Genomic DNA, 23,478 nt, shown 5'->3' on the forward strand with positions numbered 1-23,478 from the left:
AAAAATTTACCTTTCACCTTTACTGAATGGCGGCCATTTTCATTCATAAGTGTGCAACGATGTTTCAGTTTAGAGACATTAGCAAAAATATGAATATCTCTGCAGTGGGTGAAGTTACAACATTGCAACTGACATGATTGTTTTTAGAAAAGTGTTCTCTACAACATTGTCTATTACACTAAACACACTAAATTCAAAAATAACCAGTCAAAATGACCTTCAAAGTTTGGTATTCAAATTTTCAAAAATCCACTTTTTAGGCCCCAAAATAACAAACAAGGAGTGATGTATGAGAGTCTATTTTTCCTATAGTTAGATATCATACACTACTAGCCTCATATACAGCAAGAACACTTACAAATGTTTCCTTAATTTTTTATGAATTTTTGAAATTTGAAAATTTTCATTTTTTGTAAAGTTTGGGGTTAGCTACCTCAGGTGGGACTGAATATAAAAATATGATTTTTGCACAGTTTGTACATCTATATGATAGCAAAATAATTTAAAAATTTCAACATTGATATCTGACTGTGAACAAAGATATGAATTTTTGAAAATGAGGAGACAATTCACATTACTCTACAACTGATCTTATGGCTGTTGCCTATTCATGTGTGATACTGATGGGATATAATCAATTATTATTGAAGTAAGGTACCGAATTATATACTTAAAGTGGAAACATCACTGAAATTAACATTTATATTATTTTGACATACTTAAATATTTTCAATTAACATCCTTAAAGACACTTATTTCTTCAGACAGCTTCTGTGATATAGAATAAGACCTCCCAGTTGATGTGGTAAGTTCAAGCACTAAAAGTTTACTTAAAACGTTTTTCATTGGTATCCAGACTGTCACTAATAGCTTTCTTGAATGATGTTCTTGGGTCAGCGGGGTGGTAAAAATGCACAAAAACATCACTGTTTTCCAAACTTATTCTTTCAACCTCTGCAAGCCACTACTGTCCATCATACAAACATGCCACTATGTCATTCAACGTTAAAGACAGATGTAATTTTACTGACACAATGATCCTCATGAATTTCAGTTTCTGACGTTACACAGTGTCGAACTAATTTTTCTGCAATGCCAAGGAATTTGTGGAAATGCCTTGTTCCTTTTATTGTTATACAGTTTTCAAATCTGGTTTGAAGTGTTGTTTTCATATGCAACTTCTTTCTTGATCAGAAAATAGGTAATGCCTTTAATATTATCCTAGCAAGACATACATGTCCTGTACTGTGAGAATTTGGTCTGTGGTTGGTCTTTTAGGCTGGCTTTATTTACTTCGCATTTTGTTTTACCTCCTACTCCATCACATGCGTTTTTACCATGGCAATATGAAAAAAGTGCCATTCTGCCTCCAACCCAAAGTCTACTTTATGGTTGCACAGATTTGAAAAATTATTTTTGTTCTTATACTGACTACCACTTCTCAACCTTGGGAAAATTTTCTTTTATGTAATTTATTACATACTTTTGAAACATGTGTACAACCAAAGTGTTGTGCTCCAAGTAGTCGCTTAGAATGCAAATCTAAGGACTGCAAACTTCATCTTTCTCATTTTTAAAGTAGAGAATAAATGGATGCACTGTTGCCTGGTCACTGACCCAGTTGTACCCTTGTATTGCATCCTGAATCACAAATGTAAAATTTTCAGCTAAATCAGCTAACACTATGCATTCAGTTTCACAAAGTTGTGCTTTTTTTCCTACAAAAACTTACTTTGGATTTTAGAAACATAGTGGTGACAGAGTTTTTGTAAGTTATCAATTAAAGATTCCAAGTACTCTTCCTGAGATTTAACCACTGTTATCATTTCTGCCCTGTCACTTGTGACCCACTGTTTGAAGGTAATACTGTCTGGCATTTCCTCATTATATTCGTGAAACAATTCAATAATGGTTTCCTTACCAGGGCATTTACGTCACAAAATTTTGATCTTCCAATTTTGCTTTCAGGATGAGAATTTTTGAAAGCTACATAAAGTTCATTTAAATTTGACACCACTAGTTATATCTGTTTTGTTACTTTAACTCCATTTATTACAACTCTTTTGTTATCTTTGCAACCTGAGCTCATTCTACCATTTTCATCATCTTCAAAAAAAAACTGCTGGATCTTTTTAATTGTTTCTTCACTTATACCTACTCCTTTCTTCTTTCCTAAAACTGGAAGAATGCCTTGTTCTTTCACCAATTTTTGGGTTAGCTTAACCAAACGATGAGAAATGCTGAATTCATAAATCATTTTTTCTCTTGACCATGAGTCAGGGAGCAAACTTAAAATTATAACTGTTTCCTCTTTAGATGTCACTGAACATTTAATTTTTAATTTCTCTATTAAGCTCCAACATCCAGTGTCAGATGATGCTGGTGGTAGGTTTTCTTCTTCTATAGAAATAATGTTGGTATTTGTATTATTAAAGCATGATTCGAAGTCTCTTCTAATTTTGTGTGAAATTTGTTGTACTTAATTTTCAATAGCTGCTTTTCTTTTTCTGCTACTTAATTTTACTATTTTCGAAGCAAGAGATATGTCTAACTTGGAACAAACAAAACCAGTATGCTAACAGCTTCCTCATTAGGAATATAAATGTCATTAACATGGTCTCATGATTCTGGTTCTGGATTCACAACAAATATTTTTGAGTAACAACTTGGGCACAAGGAATTTCCAGGAATCACATTATGTTTCACTTGGGAAGCTGTTTCACTCTCACATAACAAGGACAAATGTTCTAATTTTATTTCCCTCAAACCTTTAGTAATAGGCTTTTTATGAACTTTAAGTGGATCACAGCACTTCAGAATATATTTCTTCTCATGATACTCACATACTGATGTTACAGAAGAATTTACTCAAAATTTAATCAAAGTTTGTCTAACTTCATCAAAGTCATTGACTTTTTCAAGTTTCTTGAAACTGAAGTGTAAACTGTTTTGTGACACACTTCACTAGCACTCTGTTCAACAGAACACTGTTCGTCCATGTTACTGCATTCCAATTAATCTCTCAAAATTAATTACTAGTTACACACAGAACAAAGCACACAACACATTCTACAATCTCGATGAAGTATGTACATCCACTCTAACAGAGGTTTCAGAACAGACTGACAACAATGCCACACCAGCAATAATGTACTTCTTTATTGACAATAAACCTACGTAAATGGGCATTTTTATTACCATAGAACAAAAGCAAAATCTCCTATTGTTTAATATTGCATTATTAAAAATAAATAAACTAAATGAATATTGGGTGATAGTGTTAACTAAATATGTCACAAATTTTATTACAATGAAACAATAAACCATTTAAATAGGCAACAGCCATAAGGTTGGTTGTAGAGTAATGTGAATTATTTCCTCATTTTCAAAAATTCACATCTTTGTGAACAATATCAATAGATATCAATGTTTAAATTTTTACAGTATGTTGCTACATATAGGTGTAGAAACTGTGCAAAAATCATATTTTTATATTCTGTCCCACCTCAGATAACTAACCCAAAACTTTACAAAAAATTAAAATTTTCAAATTTAAAAAATTCATAAAAAATTAAGGAAACATTTATAAGTGTTCTTGCTCTACATGAGGCTAGTAGTTTATGATATCTAACTATAGGAAAAAAAATAGACACTGATAAATCACTCCTTGTTCGTTATTTTTGGGCCTAAAAAGTGGATTTTTGAAAATTTTTATGCCAAACTTTGGAGGTCATTTTGACTGGTTATTTTTGAATTTAGGGTGTTTTGTATAATAGACAACATTGTAGAGGACACTTTTCTAAAAACAATCATGTCAATTTCAATGTTGAAACTTAACCCAGTGCAGAGATATTCAAATTTTTGCTAATGTCTCCAGACTGAACAATCATTGCGCGCCTACAAATAAAAATGGCTGCCATCCAGTAAAGGTGCAAGATAAATTATTTTAAAAAAACTGTTTTAAACATCTCAAATATAGGGCAATTGCATATAAAAAAATTAAAATATTTAAAGATGGTCAAGCAACCATCACAAGACCACTTTATATGGATGGATTGACCCTTTTGATTGATTTTAGAATATCTTCTACGATTGTACACCAAAAAACAATGTCAAATATAATGGATGGTTTTGTTTTGTGGATCATTTCTACTACCCTTTTCGAAGCCAGGTGTGACCTGTGCTTTCTTCCAACTACTGTGCACAGTTTTTTGTTTGAGGGCTCTACGATAGATTATAGTTAGAAGAGAGGTTAACTGAGGCAAAGATTCAGTACAGAATCTGATGGGGATTCCATTGGACCCTGGAGATGTGTTCAGTTTTAATGATTTCAGCTGTTTCCCAACAACAATGACACTAATACTGATTTCATTCATCTTTTCATTGGCACGGGGATTAAATGGGGCATTTCCCTTGGGATTTTCTTTGTAAAGAACATTTGAAAACAGTGTTAAGAATTTAATTTTTTTGCTTTGCTGCCCTTAATTTAAGCTCCTGTCTCATTCGCAAGTGAATGGACTCTTACTTTGGTACCACTAACAGCCTTTACATACTACCAGAATTTCTTCATGTTTCGTGAAAGACCAGCTGACAATATTCTGCTACAGTAGTCACTGAAGGCTTCGTCCATTGCTGACTTGACAGCCAACTGCATTTCATACAGCTCACCTCTATCTACAGTTCTATGCTTCATTTTACACATGTTTCTTTAGAACTTTCTTTTTCAGTGACTGCATACCTCTTAGGGCTCTTTGCATTATAAACTGTTCCACCAGGCACATACCTATCATCCAGCACATGGTCAACTATTCTTTTAAACTTGAGCCATAGCTCCTTCACATGCTACTGCATTGTGTTGTAGATACTTATTACCTTGCGTTAGTTTCTATCTTATACTAATCTTTGTTTAACAAAATTTGAAGCTATATATAATCTAAAGTAGAAAATACTTTAAGAGAATTTACAATGAAGTCTTAAAAATTAATGTAATAGTGTTCAATATGTGAACAGTTACCACACTGCTAGTCTCCAACGTAAGTTGAAATGATAAAACTTTGGCAATACAGTCACTACTACTGCAGGGAATTTGTCTACATAGGGAGCAGATTTAGACCAATGCAGTTAGTTGCCAAGTTAGTAGTGAGTTAGACGGTAGTAGCTGGGTCATTCCATGTCAAGGGGACCAGGGCTCCCCACTCGACCATCTCCACGTCTAATGAAATTTGGTGTGAAGGTTCTACCTGGTCTTGGATTGTTGTATACCAAATTTCAGTCCAGTATCTTCAATGGTTGAACGGTTAGGGGCTTTTAAAGAGAGGCTACTCATCTTTGCATCACATACAGAGGTTCAGATGTGCCAAGTTTGCTAGGCTTTTTTAAAAGTTCTAGAAAGCATTTGTCATTTGCTTTAATATATATAGACAACTTTTTATGCTGAATCACATCATAGCAAAAATTAGGGATTCAGCCACACCTAAACATAGATACAAGCCTCTTAAGTGGCTAAAAAATTTGTCGTGCCATTCTGAGACCCAAGGTTTGACCGACCACTGCTACTTTTCATATGAACCAATCACACCAAAATTTCAGAGGATTATTCCTACCTGAGATTTCTATATATTGATCAAATTTAATTAACATTGGATGCCTAGACAAAAAGGTAAGCTTTTTCAAAGCTGGCCAAAATATTCTACATGCAAATTTTAAGGGGAGGGTGGGGGTGGGGGTGGGGGGGGGGGGGGAGCAATATCTCAACTGTCTTGTTCAATTCCTTTTTTCTTGTAACAGCTGGATGAACATGCTTTAAGCTTCCCAAGCTATATTGTTTAATTTCTGGATCTTGCATTTTGACAAGTAAGAATATGTTTCAAAAATTATTTTAGCACTCTGAGGAGATTGGAAAGTGAAATATTTTGCTGATTAAGTCCCAAAATTAATTTTTTTATATCAGTATATAAATCAGTTACAATCTTTAATTTAATACATGTCATAAAACAATATAATACCCAACACAGTAAATTTAAAACAAAAATACTAATGTTCAGTTCCATTTTTGGTTAAACAGTTCTACAATTTTGTCAAAGGTAAATTGTGGATAACTGTTCTGTCTTCCTGATGATGATGGTGAGGCATCACAAAGTGATTTACCGTGGTTTGTTCCAAAAAAATTCCATTCAGCAGTGATGCCAAAATCCCTTTCATGCAGACATAAACTGATGAAATTTTTGAAATTCTTATACTGAGCAGCTGAACCATCACTAAAGTAATAAATGTTCTTAATGTTTGCAATCTTTTTCATTAAATGTGCTACTAACTTTATATGAAAGGCATGAACAGCAGTGGTATCATGACAGACAGTTGCCTTGCACAGCATCTTGAACAACACATGAATAATTCTCAGCAAAATCCATCAATATAATTAATTCATTTTCTGCAAGATTTCATTTTAGCTGCTTAAGGTAGACACCCAATCCCAAAGAAAGCAGGTGTTGACAGATGTGAAAATTACTGTACTATCAGTTTAATAAGTCACGGCTCCAAAATACTAATGCGAATTCTTTACAGACGAATGGAAAAACTGGTAGAAGCCGACCTCGGGGAAGATCAGTTTGGATTCCGTAGAAATATGGGAACATGTGAGGAAATACTGACCCTTCGACTTATTTTAGAAGCTAGATTAAGAAAAGGCAAACCTACGTTTCTAGCATTTGTAGACTTAGAGAAAGCTTTTGACAATGTTGACTGGAATACTCTCTTTCAATTTCTGAAGGTGGCAGGTGTAAAATACAGGGAGCGAAAGGCTATTTACAATTTGTACAGAAACCAGATGGCAGTTGTAAGACTCGAGGGACATGAAAGGGAAGCAGTGGTTGGGAAGGGAGTGAGACAGGGTTGTAGCCTCTCCCCGATGTTGTTCAATCTGTATATTGAGCAAGCAGTAAAAGAAACAAAAGAAAAATTCGGAGTAGGTATTAAAATCCACGGAGAAGAAATAAAAACTTTAAGGTTGGCCGATGACATTGTAATTCTGCCAGAGACAGCAAAGGACTTGGAAGAGCAGTTGAACGGAATGGACAGTGTCTTGAAAGGAGGACATAAGATGAACATCAACGAAAGCAAAACGAGGATAATGGAATGTAGTCGAATTAAGTCGGGTGATGCTGAGGGAATTAGATTGGGAAATGAGACACTTAAAGTAGTAAAGGAGTTTTGTTATTTGGGGAGCAAAATAACTGATGATGGTCGAAGTAGAGAGGATATAAAATGTAGACTGGCAATGGCAAGGAAAGCGTTTCTGAACAAGAAAAATTTGTTAACATCAAGTATAGATTTAAGTGTCAGGAAGTCTTTCTGAAGGTATTTGTATGGAGTGTAGCCATGTATGGAAGTGAAACATGGATGATAAATAGTTTGGACAAGAAGAGAATAGAAGCTTTCGAAATGTGGTGCTACAGAAGAATGCTGAAGATTGGATGGGTAGATCACATAACTAATGAGGCGACATTGAATAGAATTGGGGAGAAGAGGAGTTTGTGGCACAACTTGACTAGAAGAAGGGATCGGTTGGTAGGACATGTTCCGAGGCATCAAGGGATTACCAATTTGGTATTGGAGGGCAGAGTGGAGGGTAAAAATCGTATAGGGAGACAAAGAGATGAATACACTAAGCAGATTCAGAAGCATGTAGGCTGCAGTAGGTACTGGGAGATGAAGAGGCTTGCACAGGATAGAATAGCATGGAGAGCTGCATCAAACCAGTCTCAGGACTGAAGACCACAACAACAACAACAACAACAACAACAACAAGGTATACACTTTGGTGTTTTGACACAAAGTGATGGCTTCTTAACTCAGTAATTTCAAAATTAGTGCCTCCATGAAATCTTCAACAGTTCTCTGATATGTTTCTAATGTAGCTCTTTCAGTATGGACCCCATGCTTGTACTCCATTGTTTCTTCAGGATCATAGTCTTTAAAAGCATCTTCAAGAAAAGCTTCTAGTTGCCTTTTTCTTGGACATTCCTAACAATGCTGCATACAATCTTTTGATTCCACACTGCAAACAGTTTTTTCATCAAACCCTTGTAGTCAACTTGGATGGATGTTGTTCAAGCCAACATTAATTTTGCATTTTAATGAATTGCACATGCACATATGGAAAGTGATGCAGAAGCACCAACTCTAGTACGCCATTTTGGCCTGAGTTCACAAAATTTTGAGAAGCTTACTTGATTTCCATATTGTTTACAATAAGCAACAAACATTTCTTTCAGATTACAAAGGAGCAGGCGTTTCTGCTAGTGAATCTTTTCCCCATTTATTCTGACTGCAAGACAATCCTTTTTGTCGGGACATAAATGAGAAAAAAGTGAGGACATTTTGTTTTACTTCAACACTGAGCTTTTTCTCTTTTTCTGATTGCAGGTGTTACCAAACTACCATCTTTCATCTTTAGGTTTCTCGCCTTCCTCACCAGTTTAGTTGAAACAGCAAATTCTTTCGATCTATTTGGGGCTAGGGTCAAAATTTGGACTTTACTGCATTTGCTTGAAATCTGAAACTTAATCTTAAGTTCTTCAATTAAGATGTCCATATCTTCACATTTTTGGCACTCTCCTGTTTGTATGTGCACAATATCTACTTAGCTCACACCAGCAGCTGTGGCAATTACCTTAGTAATGCTGCCTGGGGCTTTCAGAACTTTGCGCTTTATGTACCCCGCTGAATCCCTTTTGCTGATACTTTGAAGCTTAAATGGTGACTCTCCAAGTGGTGGTGATGAAGTGTTAGCAGTAAAGCAAGCATCAACAACAATCATGTCTTCAGCGAATGGTGATTCTTGCTTAACCTGGTGGGAAGATTCTTTCTGGGCCATTTCATGTCTACATTTGGTACAGATTTTCCGACCAAGCTTAAAAACTTCATCTGTTAGTAACTTCAATCTACCAGACACTGCAATGGTTATTGGTGTTAAAGCCTTCTTTATTACATGTTTTTCTTTACTAGACAGGTTGCAGCAAGTCTTCTACAGGAAAAGAAATTTTGTCATCAACAAGCATTATGGTATGGGCAAATTTGGGCATCTTCAGTAAAATCAAGCCCAAACCTACATTGTACAAGCTCATAGTCCACTGGTGAAACTTCCTTAACTGATCTTAGTTGACTTCCCTAATAGAATGATAATGACCCATGACAATCAGCTCCATCTGATCCACCAAAGTAGCAAGGTGCAAGCATCTCTTCATTCATTTTATACAATAGTTTATTAACCTATAACAAGCAATTTTGAAAGCTCATGGATATCCTGGTTTGAAGCACAGCAGATTCAGACTTATTTCTATATAAACTATACAAATTACCATATCAAAGTATATTGTTTTGGTGCGTACCTTCAGCTACAACAATGATTATTTATTATCCAAACACTCAGTACTCAACACTAAAATTGTACAATGTCAACATCGAAGATTACACTGCACAGAAGACTGAGACTGTGAAAATTGCCAATAACAAAGGCAACAATTGAAAGTGGTGATTCAGCAATGTATCAATACTGCACGAATAGAGCCTGAAACTGACTGATGGTGCATATATGCACCACCATGCATTGTAAGGTTAAAATGTTCTATAGCAAGATGGCATTCCATTATGATCTTCTGGATTTTATACTCTGAAGACCATTTTCTGAGGTTTTAGTATATTTATATTCTATACTGGAAAATAATGTAAAAACACTTATTAGCATGGTCACATTACCGAAACCACAGGCAAATCTTACTATTAAAAGATACTGCAATGACATTTTTTTATATACTAATTCAAATTGTATTGATTTTTTGTCTTTATCAATAATCCTTTTCTCTACTTTTGATAGGTATTCTTACTCATCAATATGCAAGATCCAGAAACAATTGAGATATTGCCCCCCCCCCCCCCCCCCAATACCCTAAAATTTGAATGTAGAAATTTTTGGCCAACTTTGCAAATGCACACCTTTTCATCTAGGCATCCAATGTTAATTAAATTTGATCCACATATAGACATCATAGGTATGAATAACACTCTGAAGTTCTGGTGTGATTGGTTCATACAAAAAGCCACTTTAGGGGCTTGTATCTATATTTAGGTGTGGCTAGATCCCTAACTTTTGCCATTGTCTGATTCAGCATACAAAGTTGTCTATGTATATTAAAGCAAATGACTAAATGTCTGCTAGAACTTTTAAAAAAAGCCTAGCAAACTTGGCACATTTGCATCTTCATATGTGATGCATAGATGAGTAGCCTCTCTTTAAAAGCCCCTACAAATTCAGCCACTGGAGATTGTTGTTGTTGTTGCTGCCTTCAGTCCTGAGACTGGTTTGATGCAGCTCTCCATGCTACTCTATACTGTGCAAGCTGCTTCATCTCCCAGTACCTACTGCAGCCTACATCCTTCTGAATCTGCTTAGTGTATTCATCTCTGTCTCCCTCTACGCTTCCCTCCATCACGAAACTGGTGATCCCTTGATGCCGCAGAATGTGTCCTACTAACCGATCCCTTCTTCTAGTCAAGTTCTGCCACAAACTCCTTTTTTCCCCAATTCTATTCAATGTCGCCTCATTAGTTATGTGATCTACCCATCTAATCTTCAGCATTCTTCTGTAGCACCACATTTCGAAAGCTTCTATTCTCTTCTTGTTCAAACTATTTATCATCCATGTTTCACTTCCGTACATGGCTACACTCCATACAAATACTTTCAGAAACGACTTCCTGATACTTAAATCTGTACTCGATGTTAACAAATTTCTCTTCTTCAGAAACATTTTCCTTGCCATTGCCAGTCTACATTTTATATACTCTCTACTTCGACCATCATCAGTTATTTTGCTCCCCAAATAGCAAAACTCCTTTACTACTTTAAGTGTCTCATTTCCCAATCTAATTCCCTCAGCATCACCCGACTTAATTAGACTACATTCCATTATCCTCGTTTTGCTTTTGTTGATGTTCATCTTATATCCTCCTTTCAAGACACTGTCCATTCCGTTCAACTGCTCTTCCAAGTCCTTTGCTGTCTCTGACAGAATTGCAATGTCATCGGCGAACCTCAAAGTTTTTATTTCTTTTCCATGGATTTTAATACCTACTCAAAATTTTTCTTTTATTTCCTTTATTACATGCTCAATATACAGATTGAATAACATCGGGGAGAGGCTACAACCCTGTCTCACTCTCTTCCCAACCACTGCTTCCCTGCATGCCTGTTTAGCCATTTTGCACTTCCTGTCGATCTCATTTTTGAGACGTTCGTATTCCTTTTTGCCTGCTTCATTTACTGCATTTTTATATTTTCTCCTTTCACCAATTAAATTCAATATTTCTTCTGTCACCCAAGTATTTCTACTAGCCCTCGTCTTTTTACCTACTTGATCCTATGCTGCCTTCACTACTTCATCCCTCAAAGCTACCCATTCTTCTTCTACTGTATTTCTTTCCCCCATTCTTTTCAATTATTCCCCAATGCTCTCCCTGAAACTCTGTACAACCTCTGGTTTAATCAGTTTATCCAGGTCCCATCTTGCATACCAAATTTTATTAGATTTGGAGAGGGTCAAGTGGAAACACTTTTTAATATTGGTCCCTATGACGTGGAATGACCCAGTTGCTATGAGTTAAAAAGATGCTGTGAGGTATTGCTAGTGAAAATTGTTTGTAAATGAAAAAAAAATGAAACTTTGCTATAAAAAATATTTGAGAAAAATAAATTCCATATTGACGTAAAAATATAAAAAAGTGAGACAGATTTCTCCAGTAAGCAGTCTAAGGCTCTGCAGTCATGGACTGTGCGGCTGGTCCCGGCGGAGGTTCGAGTCATCCCTCGGGCATGGGTGTGTGTGTTTGTCCTTAGGGTAATTCAGGTTACGTAGTGTGTAAGCTTAGGGACTGATGACCTTAGCAGTTAAGTCCCATAAGATTTCACACATTTCTTCTCCAGTAAACAAGAACGACATACGACTACAATCAGCCATCATCTTCACACTTGATTCTTTGAAGTTTCCTCCTCAAACTTTTACTATTTGCATTAAAATCTCTTATTTATTGGGAAGACTGCTATGTAGAAGTAAATTTTTGTCTTCACTGAAAGCAGGAGCATTTACATTTCCTAAATATTTATTCAGGAGATGTGAGTTACTAGTGTGTGGTGTGCAGTGGAAAGCCACGTGTCTTTCAGATGCCTTTTTAAAGGTCTCCGATTTCTTAACAGGGTGATGACTTTGGCTCATCGAAGTTGAAATTACAAGAGTTCCATTAAGTTATGTTTGTTGCAGGCGAGAGTGAGTTTTCCTTTACTAGTTTATGCAACTGCAGTTGAGACTTCTTTGATTTATTACCTCACTTATTAGCGATTATTCCCAGTTAAGCTATATTTTGGAAACCCTGCCTCCCTCTTGAAAGGCTGCCATCCTATGTCAGTGTTCAGAGCTTCCTCAAAAGTAGAACTGACATAACGGTCATAGGGATTGTGATTCCTTTTGTTGTGGTCACAGTCGCACTTGGATCCCTTTATGCAATAGGATTAGTCTCTTCACTATAAAAAATAAAATCCGCAACACAAAGCACACGGTAGAGGCTACTGCGCAATTGTACGCTGCAGTCAGCAGCAGTAGTTCAGACCCGATCTTACACAACCTTAATTCGCAACACTCCCACCTAAAGCTGCCAGGATCTAGTGTCCGCATAATAGCAACAACATGTTTCAAACCAAATTCACACTATATTTACTTTTATTGTTTGACATCATGACCAGTTGCTTCCAAAGCAGAATCTTGGGAGTGATATGTAACATTCCTTTCCATCAACTAACAGTTCAACTCCATCATGAATGTCTCTGAATTCCATGAGGCTTTCAGGATTCCTTAAAAATTTTCTGACTTTTCCTGTACATTCAATTTCCCTGAGAATTCCGTATTTTCCAGAAAAGTCTGGTTCAAATAGCTCTGAGCACTATGGGACTTAACTTCTGAGGTCATCAGTCCCCTAGAACTTAGAACTACTCAAACCTAACTAACCTCAGGACATCACACAAATCCATACCCGAGGGAGGATTCGAACCTGCGACCGTAGCGGTTGCGCGGTTCCAGACTTCAGAAAAGTCTGTTTGAACCTGTAAAGACCTTAATATTTTCCGCTGCTAATGAAAGGACTCATTCACAGTTTAACTGTTATATTTAATATAATATGCACATGGAATTTTTGTGTAGACTTTGCATCCCTGTCTGGGGTTTGAAGTGAAGATATGTGCTCTAATGTTGGGTTAATTAATCAGATTTCCTTAAATGCAAAGTGTAAAGTTGTGAATTACTACCAACTCTCAAGATAATTAAAAACATACTTTATAGGCTACTCGTTCTACAAACTGTTTTATTATTTTGAGTAGGTACTGAAAGTTCCATCGGTTTCACAGCAAGTAGCTAGCAGCATTCACGGTAAGGCTAGATAACTGATGATGTTTTATTGGAGACAGAACATTGTTGTTGTAGATTAGGTTAGCAGTCTTCTCTGAGAAAGCTGTTGTGGACAAATGAGTATTGGGCTGCTGATTGAGGATATTCAGCGGGTATTTGGTGTAAAAGGGGAAGTCGAAATATTTTTCAAAGTAATAGCTATCCCCCTGATCTACTGGAAGCAGGAATAGCTTCAGATTGCGTTAACAAGGTAGCGTAGTTGTATTTGCTGTAATTCCACTTCTAACTTAAATATTTCATTTGGCACTGTCCCTAAAGGAGACCTTTTTTTTTTGTACAAGTCAGCAATTTATTATAAAGCAAGTTCCGTTTATAGCTCAAACTATTGTGAACTTTGCTGAGCTAATGGCTTGTAAAGTAAATTATGTTATTTAAGTTTGATGGCAATTAATATCATTGTTCAGTTGGAAGAAATGCAGATTCCTTGGCTAAATTGCACTTGGTGAAGCAGCAGCTCATGTGCTGTGTGCCGATATTAGCAACTCTGTCATATTGGTCGTAGCTGATCATGTGATAGTATGTGGCAGCCAAGAAGCAGGGCTGAGTAAAGATTTCTTTTGGTGAAAGATACAGATTGATTACATTTGTTCTCCATATTGGTTGCCATTCGACGAAACCAATGAATGTGAATGGAAGAGAGCCAGTAGCATGGCCTTAGGATAGGTTAACATGGAATGTGATAACCCTGCCAGCGAGTCTGTGAAGCCAATGGATATCAACAGAAAAATAATTGTCATAACATTACAGAACAAAATACCACCTAACTTTACCTACAAACCATAAGATATTACTAACGAGTGTGTCACTGTCTACCTACATATGGTCTATGGTTTATGCGTGTTACTTCCCATAATTAAGCATCCGAACTGTTACTAACAGCAACAGGCAACACGAAAGTCGGGAACACCATAAGTGCACTTTCGCCACCCACTGACTATATGAATGACTATACAGAGGCCACTTTACATTAAAATTAAATTTCCAATCTGTCGTCTCACGTATAATCCCTATATATTCTTATGGTAATAGTTACATTAAATGACTATTCTGTCTTGCATGTGACATTCTTGTACACAGATACTGACAAGGCAATGGTAAGATCAAGATGTTATATCCTCGTACTATATGTAATTACTTTACAACTTGCAACAAAAAATGGTTCAAATGGCTCTGAGCACTATGGGACTTAACATCTGAGGTCATCAGTCCCCTAGAACTTAGAACTACTTAAACCTAACTAACTTAAGGACATCACACACATCCATGCCCGAGGCAGGATTCGAACATGCGTCCGTAGCGGTCGCGCGGTTCCAGACTGAAGCGCCTAGAACCGCTCGGCCACACCGGCCGGCCAACTTCCAACAGTTCAAATGTTAAAACGAGTCTCTCGCACTAATTAACGACAACGTGAATGGTTTTCACCCAAACATGGTAGGATTTTCACACAACAAACAAGTATAAAAAAAAGGACAACGTAAAATATCCTCGTATGAAATCTAACTGAACTACATATGATAAAACTAAGCAACTATTTCGAAAAATGTGTTAAAAATTGCGTTTAAAATAGCAGAAAATTCATGGTTTCCTTTCTGCCACGACATATGAGCCATAAATAATAAATTTACCACTGCCGGTGTGTACAAAATTACGTGGGATAGCCGTTGAAAGCATTACACAGGCCAGGCAGGAATAAAGTTTCTGACACATTAATGAGGATACATAAGTAAGTAACAAGGAATCGTTTTGTTTTCACTTGCAAACTGGAAATTATAGCAATACTAACAACGAGAAACGTCTCAACAAATTTTTGCACACAATCCACTAAGGACATTATCTGGACATAGTTGATGTGCTAGAAATTTATACAGTAAGCAATATGGAACTAAAAAGGTTACCGGGTGAACAAAGTGAATGCATTTCGTGCGCGTATTTTGATACACTAACGTAGGCCTACCTGTTAGCCTGTCGCTCGATGGGCGCGTCCAAGTATTGACATTTCACAGGGGAGCAAGCGATATATCGATGTTCCGAAAAATCGAGATTTCGTCCGTAAACGTAGAGTTTACTATCGATGTTTCGAAGGTCGGTGCATCAACAGCAAAAGTCCAAAAACATCGATATCCTTCAACAATGCATATGTAGCGACAACGTTCACTTTGCGTCACTGTCGCGTGTATTGCGAGCGAGCATTGTTTTGTTTACGTCGAGGCTGTCAGTTGGCTTCCCGTGCCAGTCGCCAGGGGCGCTGCAATTGGCACTGAACATTTCAAAGCCGCTATGGAGCCTACATTTTGTTTTGATATCTGTTGTTAAATGCAGTCAGTTATTATTCTCTGTTAGTTTCACATAGTAAAAGTAACGTCTGTCTCGGAGGTACCTTCATCTACGAAAGATTGTTTATTTATCCGATCTGTATACTCTAATTCTTCTGATCCGCCCCATTCCTCCGGCGGACGCAAGTAAAGTTTTGTTCTGCAAGTCCGCAGTGATAATTTCTTGCGACCTCAGGCTATTAACAAACCGGTCGACACTGATAAGTCAGTAAAGGCCAAAGTGGGGACCCCGACGTGATGAAAGCGTGAAAAACGCCGAGAGGTGCAACGACATTGATGATGAAGTCCCATACTCCTTGATAGAGCGTAGGGGAAGGAGACCTGCACCGCCGTACTAGGCAAGGTCCTAGTGGAAGTGGTTTGCCATTGCCTTCCTCCGACCGTAATGGGGATAAATGATGATCATGAAGGCGACACAACAACACCGAGTCATCTCGAGGCAGGTGAAAATCCGTGACCCCGCCGTGAATCGAACCCGGGACCCCGGAAAGCAAGAACGCTACCGCGAGACCACGAGCTGCGGACCAACTACACTGGATTCGACATTACAGATCATCAGAAGAAATAATTCGTCGCAGTGCGCACACCCCCGTTCTTGCCGCACACCCCGGCGCTTTGGTCTGTGCAAGTCGAAGCCAGCTTCCTCTGCGGCGGTATTACTACAGAATCCTCCAAATTTGCTCCAGTCGTCAGTCAATTAGACCGTAGTTACGCCGCGGAAGTGCAAGATGTAAGCGCCGCACCGCCGGCAGTCAACGCATATGATACACTCCTGGAAATGGAAAAAAGAACACATTGACACCGGTGTGTGAGACCCACCATACTTGCTCCGGACACTGCGAGAGGGCTGTACAAGCAATGATCACACGCACGGCACAGCGGACACACCAGGAACCGCGGTGTTGGCCGTCGAATGGCGCTAGCTGCGCAGCATTTGTGCACCGCCGCCGTCAGTGTCAGCCAGTTTGCCGTGGCATACGGAGCTCCATCGCAGTCTTTAACACTGGTAGCATGCCGCGGCAGCGTGGACGTGAACCGTATGTGCAGTTGACGGACTTTGAGCGAGGGCGTATAGTGGGCATGCGGGAGGCCGGGTGGACGTACCGCCGAATTGCTCAACACGTGGGGCGTGAGGTCTCCACAGTACATCGATGTTGTCGCCAGTGGTCGGCGGAAGGTGCACGTGCCCGTCGACCTGGGACCGGACCGCAGCGACGCACGGATGCACGTCAAGACCGTAGGATCCTACGCAGTGCCGTAGGGGACCGCACCGCCACTTCCCAGCAAATTAGGGACACTGTTGCTCCTGGGCTATCGGCGAGGACCATTCGCAACCGTCTCCATGAAGCTGGGCTACGGTTCCGCACACCGTTAGGCCGTCTTCCGCTCACGCCCCAACATCGTGCAGCCCGCCTCCAGTGGTGTCGCGACAGGCGTGAATGGAGGGACGAATGGAGACGTGTCGTCTTCAGCGATGAGAGTCGCTTCTGCCTTGGTGCCAATGATGGTCGTATGCGTGTTTGGCGCCGTGCAGGTGAGCGCCACAATGAGGACTGCATACGACCGAGGCACACAGGGCCAACACCCGGCATCATGGTGTGGGGAGCGATCTCCTACACTGGCCGTACACCACTGGTGATCGTCGAGGGGACACTGAATAGTGCACGGTACATCCAAACCGTCATCGAACCCATCGTTCTACCATTCCTAGACCGGCAAGGGAACTTGCTCTTCCAACAGGACAATGCACGTCCGCATGTATCCCGTGCCACCCAACGTGCTCTGGAAGGTGTAAGTCAACTACCCTGGCCAGCAAGATCTCCGGATCTGTCCCCCATTGAGCATGTTTGGGACTGGATGAAGCGTCGTCTCACGCGGTCTGCACGTCCAGCACGAACGCTGGTCCAACTGAGGCGCCAGGTGGAAATGGCATGGCAAGCCGTTCCACAGGACTACATCCAGCATCTCTACGATCGTCTCCATGGGAGAATAGCAGCCTGCATTGCTGCGAAAGGTGGATATACACTGTACTAGTGCCGACATTGTGCATGCTCTGTTGCCTGTGTCTATGTGCCTGTGGTTCTGTCAGTGTGATCATGTGATGTATCTGACCCCAGGAATGTGTCAATAAAGTTTCCCCTTCCTGGGACAATGAATTCACGGTGTTCTTATTTCAATTTCCAGGAGTGTAGATTGAGGGCAGAGTTGAGGAGCGTGTACAACAGGCGATAACTTAAGGAGACGTGGGAGACCGCAGACCATCGCAGTTTTTATGTCGAGCCATCACAATGTCGCAGACTGACAGATCCGTGCACGCAGTGGTGCTACAGGGCAGGCTACAGTTAGTAAGTCAGTAGCAGCATGCAGTGGTGCATCGGTGGCGTCCAACAGCCTAACACAACCCGCGCTGTCCGCAGCTCCGTCTAGTACACTGAAAGCGACACATCTGAGCATATCGCCAGAAAGAGCCACTCGTGCATGCGGAAGTGGACCACCGCACCAAACGAATTGAGGTATTATTCTCACAAGACAACAGCAGCGACACGCACGGGTAGCGCAAGAGGTCGTGAAGGCGTGCCCTGGAGGTTGTGAAGCAGTGCCTCGTCTACCTCTTTCACCACACGACAAGAACGCCCCTCCATCTGTTGGTACCGTAAGAAATTCGGAAACCGGACACATAAGTGCACATCTCCTCGCAGCTACACAAACGCTAAGAGACGTCACACGCCAGACACTTTCTCTGATTACGAAACGTCATCCCGACGCCTCTTCGCCAGCGACAGGAGGACGGGATATAAATACACTACTGGACATTAAAATTGCCACCCAAAGAAAAAATGCAGATGATAACGGATATTCATTGGACAGATATATTATACTAGAACTGACATACACTCCTGGAAATTGAAATAAGAACACCGTGAATTCATTGTCCCAGGAAGGGGAAACTTTATTGACACATTCCTGGGGTCAGATACATCACATGATCACACTGACAGAACCACAGGCACATAGACACAGGCAACAGAGCATGCACAATGTCGGCACTAGTACAGTGTATATCCACCTTTTGCAGCAATGCAGGCTGCTATTCTCCCATGGAGACGATCGTAGAGATGCTGGATGTAGTCCTGTGGAACGGCTTGCCATGCCATTTCCACCTGGCGCCTCAGTTGGACCAGCGTTCGTGCTGGACGTGCAGACCGCGTGAGACGACGCTTCATCCAGTCCCAAACATGCTCAATGGGGGACAGATCCGGAGATCTTGCTGGCCAGGGTAGTTGACTTACACCTTCTAGAGCACGTTGGGTGGCACGGGATACATGCGGACGTGCATTGTCCTGTTGGAACAGCAAGTTCCCTTGCCGGTCTAGGAATGGTAGAACGATGGGTTCGATGACGGTTTGGATGTACCGTGCACTATTCAGTGTCCCCTCGACGATCACCAGTGGTGTACGGCCAGCGTAGGAGATCGCTCCCCACACCATGATGCCGGGTGTTGGCCCTGTGTGCCTCGGTCGTATGCAGTCTTGATTGTGGCGCTCACCTGCACGGCGCCACACACGCATACGACCATCATTGGCACCGAGGCAGAAGCGACTCTCATCGCTGAAGACGACACGTCTCCATTCGTCCCTCCATTCACGCCTGTCGCGACACCACTGGAGGCGGGCTGCACGATGTTGGGGCGTGAGCGGAAGACGGCCTAACGGTGTGCGGGACCGTAGCCCAGCTTCATGGAGACGGTTGCGAATGGTCCTCGCCGATACCCCAGGAGCAACAGTGTCCCTAATTTGCTGGGAAGTGGCGGTGCGGTCCCCTACGGCACTGCGTAGGATCCTACGGTCTTGGCGTGCATCCGTGCGTCGCTGCGGTCCGGTCCCAGGTCGACGGGCACGTGCACCTTCCGCCGACCACTGGCGACAACATCGATGTACTGTGGAGACCTCACGCCCCACGTGTTGAGCAATTCGGCGGTACGTCCACCCGGCCTCCCGCATGCCCACTATACGCCCTCGCTCAAAGTCCGTCAACTGCACATACGGTTCACGTCCACGCTGTCGCGGCATGCTACCAGTGTTAAAGACTGCGATGGAGCTCCGTATGCCACGGCAAACTGGCTGACACTGACGGCGGCGGTGCACAAATGCTGCGCAGCTAGCGCCATTCGACGGCCAACACCGCGGTTCCTGGTGTGTCCGCTGTGCCGTGCGTGTGATCATTGCTTGTAGAGCCCTCTCGCAGTGTCCGGAGTGTATGATTACATTTTCACGCAATTTGGGTGCATAGATCCTGAGAAATCAGTACCCCACCTCTGGCCGTAATAACGGCCTTGATACGCCTGGGCATTGAGTCAAACAGAGCTTGGATGGCGTCTACAGGTACAGCTGCCCATGCAGATTCAACACGATACCACAGTTCATCAAGAGTAGTGACTGTCGTATTGTGACGAGCCAGTTGCTCGGTCACCATTGACCAGACGTTTTCAGTTGGTGAGAGATCTGGAGAACGTGCTGGCCAGGGCAGCAGTCGAACCTTTTTCTGTATCCAGAAAGGCCCGTACAGGACCTGCAACATGCCGTCATGCATTATCCTGCTGAAATGTAGGGTTTCGCAGGGATCGAATGAAGGATAGAGCAACGGGTCATAACACATCTGAAATGTAACGTCCACTGTTGAAAGTGCCGTCAGTGCGAACAAGAGGTCACCGAGACGTGTAACCAAGTGCACCCCATACCATCACGCCGGGTGATACACCAGTATGGCGATGACGAATACACGCTTCCAATGTGCGTTCACCGCGATGTCGCCAAACACGGATGCGACCATCACAATGCTGTAAACAGAACATGGATTCATCCGAAAAAAATGACGTTTTGGCATTCGTGCACCCAGGTTTGTCGTTGAGTACACCATCGCAGGCGCTCCCGTCTGTGATGTAGCGTCAAGGGTAACCGCAGCCACGGCCTCCGAGCTGATAGTCCATGCTGCTGCAAACGTCGTCGAACTGTTCGTGCAGATGGTTTTTGTCATGCAAACGTCCCCGTCTGTTGACTGAGGGGTCGAGACGTGCCGGCCCGGGTGGCCGTGCGGTTCTAGGCGCTACGGTCGCAGGTTCGAATCCTGTCTCGGGCATGGATGTGTGTGATGTCCTTAGGCTAGTTAGGTTTAAGTAGTTCTAAGTTCTAGGGGACTGACGACCTTAGAAATTGTCCCATAGTGCTCAGAGCCATTTGAACCATTTTTGATCGAGACGTGGCTGCACGGTCCTTTTCAGACATGCGGATAAGAAGCCTGTCATGTCGACTGCTAGTGATAAGAGGCCGTTGGGATCCAGCACAGCGTTCCGTATTACCCTCCTGAACCCACCGATTCCATATTCTGCTAACAGTCATTGGATCTCGACCAACGCGAGCAGCAATGTCGCGATACGATAAACCGCAATCGCGATAGGCTACAATCCTACCATTGTCAAAGTCGGAAACGTGATGGTACGTTCTTCTCCTCCTTACACGAGGCATCACAACAACGTTTCACCAGGCAACGCCGGTCAGCTGCTGTTGTATGAGAAATCGATTGGAAACATTGCTCATGTCAGCACGTTGTAGGTGTGGCCACCGGCGCCAACCTTGTGTGAATGCTCTGAAAAGCTAATCATTTGCATATCACAGCATCTTCTTCCTGTCGGTTAAATTTCGCGTCTGTAGCACGTCACCTTCATGGTGTAGCAATTTTAATGGCCAGTAGTTTATCTAGTAGATACTGGCACAGATTTACGTATTCTTCCCTGGAGACTGCTACGTTGTCATAAACCTGCAACATTGTTCTACCTGTCTGCTGCAGACACTTCGTCGATCAAAACTTATGACACCGCCGGCCGCGGTGGTCTCGTGGTTCTAGGCGCGCAGTCCGGAACCGTGCGACTGCTACGGTCGCAGGTTCGAATCCTGCCTCGGGCATGGATGTGTGTGATGTCCTTAGGTTGGTTAGGTTTAAGTAGTTCTAAGTTCTAGGGGACTGATAACCACAGCAGTTGAGTCCCATAGTGCTCAGAGCCATTTGAACCATTTGATGATTAGATGATTATTAGTGTTTTAGGGCGCACAACAGCGAGGTTATCAGCGCCGGCACCATTTGAACTTATGACACCCAGTGCACGTAAATGGACTTGAGAGTGCGCCGAGCACTCACATGAGACCGAGTCTATTATTCGGCGCCGATCTATGTCGCACTACAAATTACTATCAGATGTCAGGAACGTGCAGTCGGTTTGTGGCATCACTGGGCTGCCGAATTCTGGGTTTCGTCGCCATGTAGCCGAGCACTCTGCCTGAATCATACGAGTAAGTGCTGGGAAGTACGCCCGCCTGCTCGAACAGGAGCAAACAGAGAGGTATGTCGGGACACCTTACATTACATCGAGCCCACAGATACCCTGACCGGTTGTTGTTGTTGTTGTTGTTGTGGTCCTCAGTCCTGAGACTGGTTTGATGCAGCTCTCCATGCTACTCTATCCTGTGCAAGCTTCATCATCTCCCAGTACCTTCTGCAACCTACATCCTTCTGAAACTGCTTAGTGTATTCGTCTCTTGGTCTCCCTCTACGATTTTTACCCTCCGCACTGCCCTCCAATACTAAACTGGTGATCCCTTGATGCCTCAGAACATGTTCTACCAACCGATCCCTTCTTCTAGTCAAGTTGTGCCACAAACTCCTCTTCTCCCCAATTCTGTTCAATACCTCCTCATTTCGTGGAAATCGGGTTTTCTGCCGGATATCAGCGTCTTCCAAACTGTCTCAGGGAACACCTGATGAAGACGTCAAGTAATGACGTCGAAATATCGTGTTTGGAAGACGCTGATATCCGGTAGAAAACCCGATTTCCACGAGATGTCATCAAATCGCCGGGAAAGTCTAAGAAATTAAACCTCCTCATTAGTTATGTGATCTACCCATCTACAGCATTCTTCTGTACCACCACATTTCGAAAGCTTCTATTCTCTTTTTGTCTAAACTATTTATCGTCCATGTTTCACTGCCATACATGGCTACACTCCATACAAATACTTTCAGAAACGACTTACCGACACTTAAATCTATACTCGATGTTAACCAATTTCTCTTTTTCAGAAATGCTTTCCTTGCGATTGCCAGTCTACATTTTATATCCTCTCTACTTCGTCCATCAGTTATTTTGCTCCCCAAATAGCAAAACTCCTTTGCTACTTTAAATGTCTCATTTCCTAATCTAATTCCTTCAGCATCACCCGACTTAATTCGACTACACTCCATTATCCTCGTTTTGCTTTTGTTGATGTTCATCTTATACCCTCCTTTCAAGACACTATCCATTCCATTCAGCTGCTCTTCCGAGTCCTTTGCTGTCTCTGACAGAATTACAATGTCATCGGCGAACCTCAAAGTTTTTGTTTCTTCTCCATGGATTTTAATACCTACTCCGAATTTTTCTTTTGTTTCCTTTACTGCTTCCTCAATATACAGACAGAATAACATCGGGGATATGCTACTACCCTGTCTCACTCCCTTCCCAACCGCTACTTCCCTTTCGCGCCCCTCGACCCTTATAACTGCCATCTGGATTTGTACAAATTGTTAATAGCCTTTCGCTCCCT

The 23,478-nt window shown here is 41.6% G+C and overlaps 1 protein-coding gene across 4 annotated transcripts in view; it reads right to left on the reverse strand.

Moving 5' to 3' along the window:
* The window catches only part of LOC126215073 (F-box/LRR-repeat protein 17-like), a 99,085-nt gene extending 83,517 nt beyond the window's left edge, over positions 1-15,568 (reverse strand). For 2 of the 4 annotated variants that reach the window (XR_007542079.1, XM_049941723.1), the window contains exon 1: positions 15,466-15,568. The gene's annotated coding sequence lies outside the window, so the exon portion shown is untranslated. The remainder of the gene's footprint in view (positions 1-15,465) is intronic. The other 2 variants (XM_049941721.1, XM_049941722.1) reach the window with 2 other exon arrangements.
* Positions 15,569-23,478: the final 7,910 nt, after the last annotated feature.

Source organism: Schistocerca nitens, chromosome 12 (genome assembly GCF_023898315.1).
Source record: "Schistocerca nitens isolate TAMUIC-IGC-003100 chromosome 12, iqSchNite1.1, whole genome shotgun sequence".
Classification (NCBI taxonomy): domain Eukaryota; kingdom Metazoa; phylum Arthropoda; class Insecta; order Orthoptera; family Acrididae; genus Schistocerca; species Schistocerca nitens.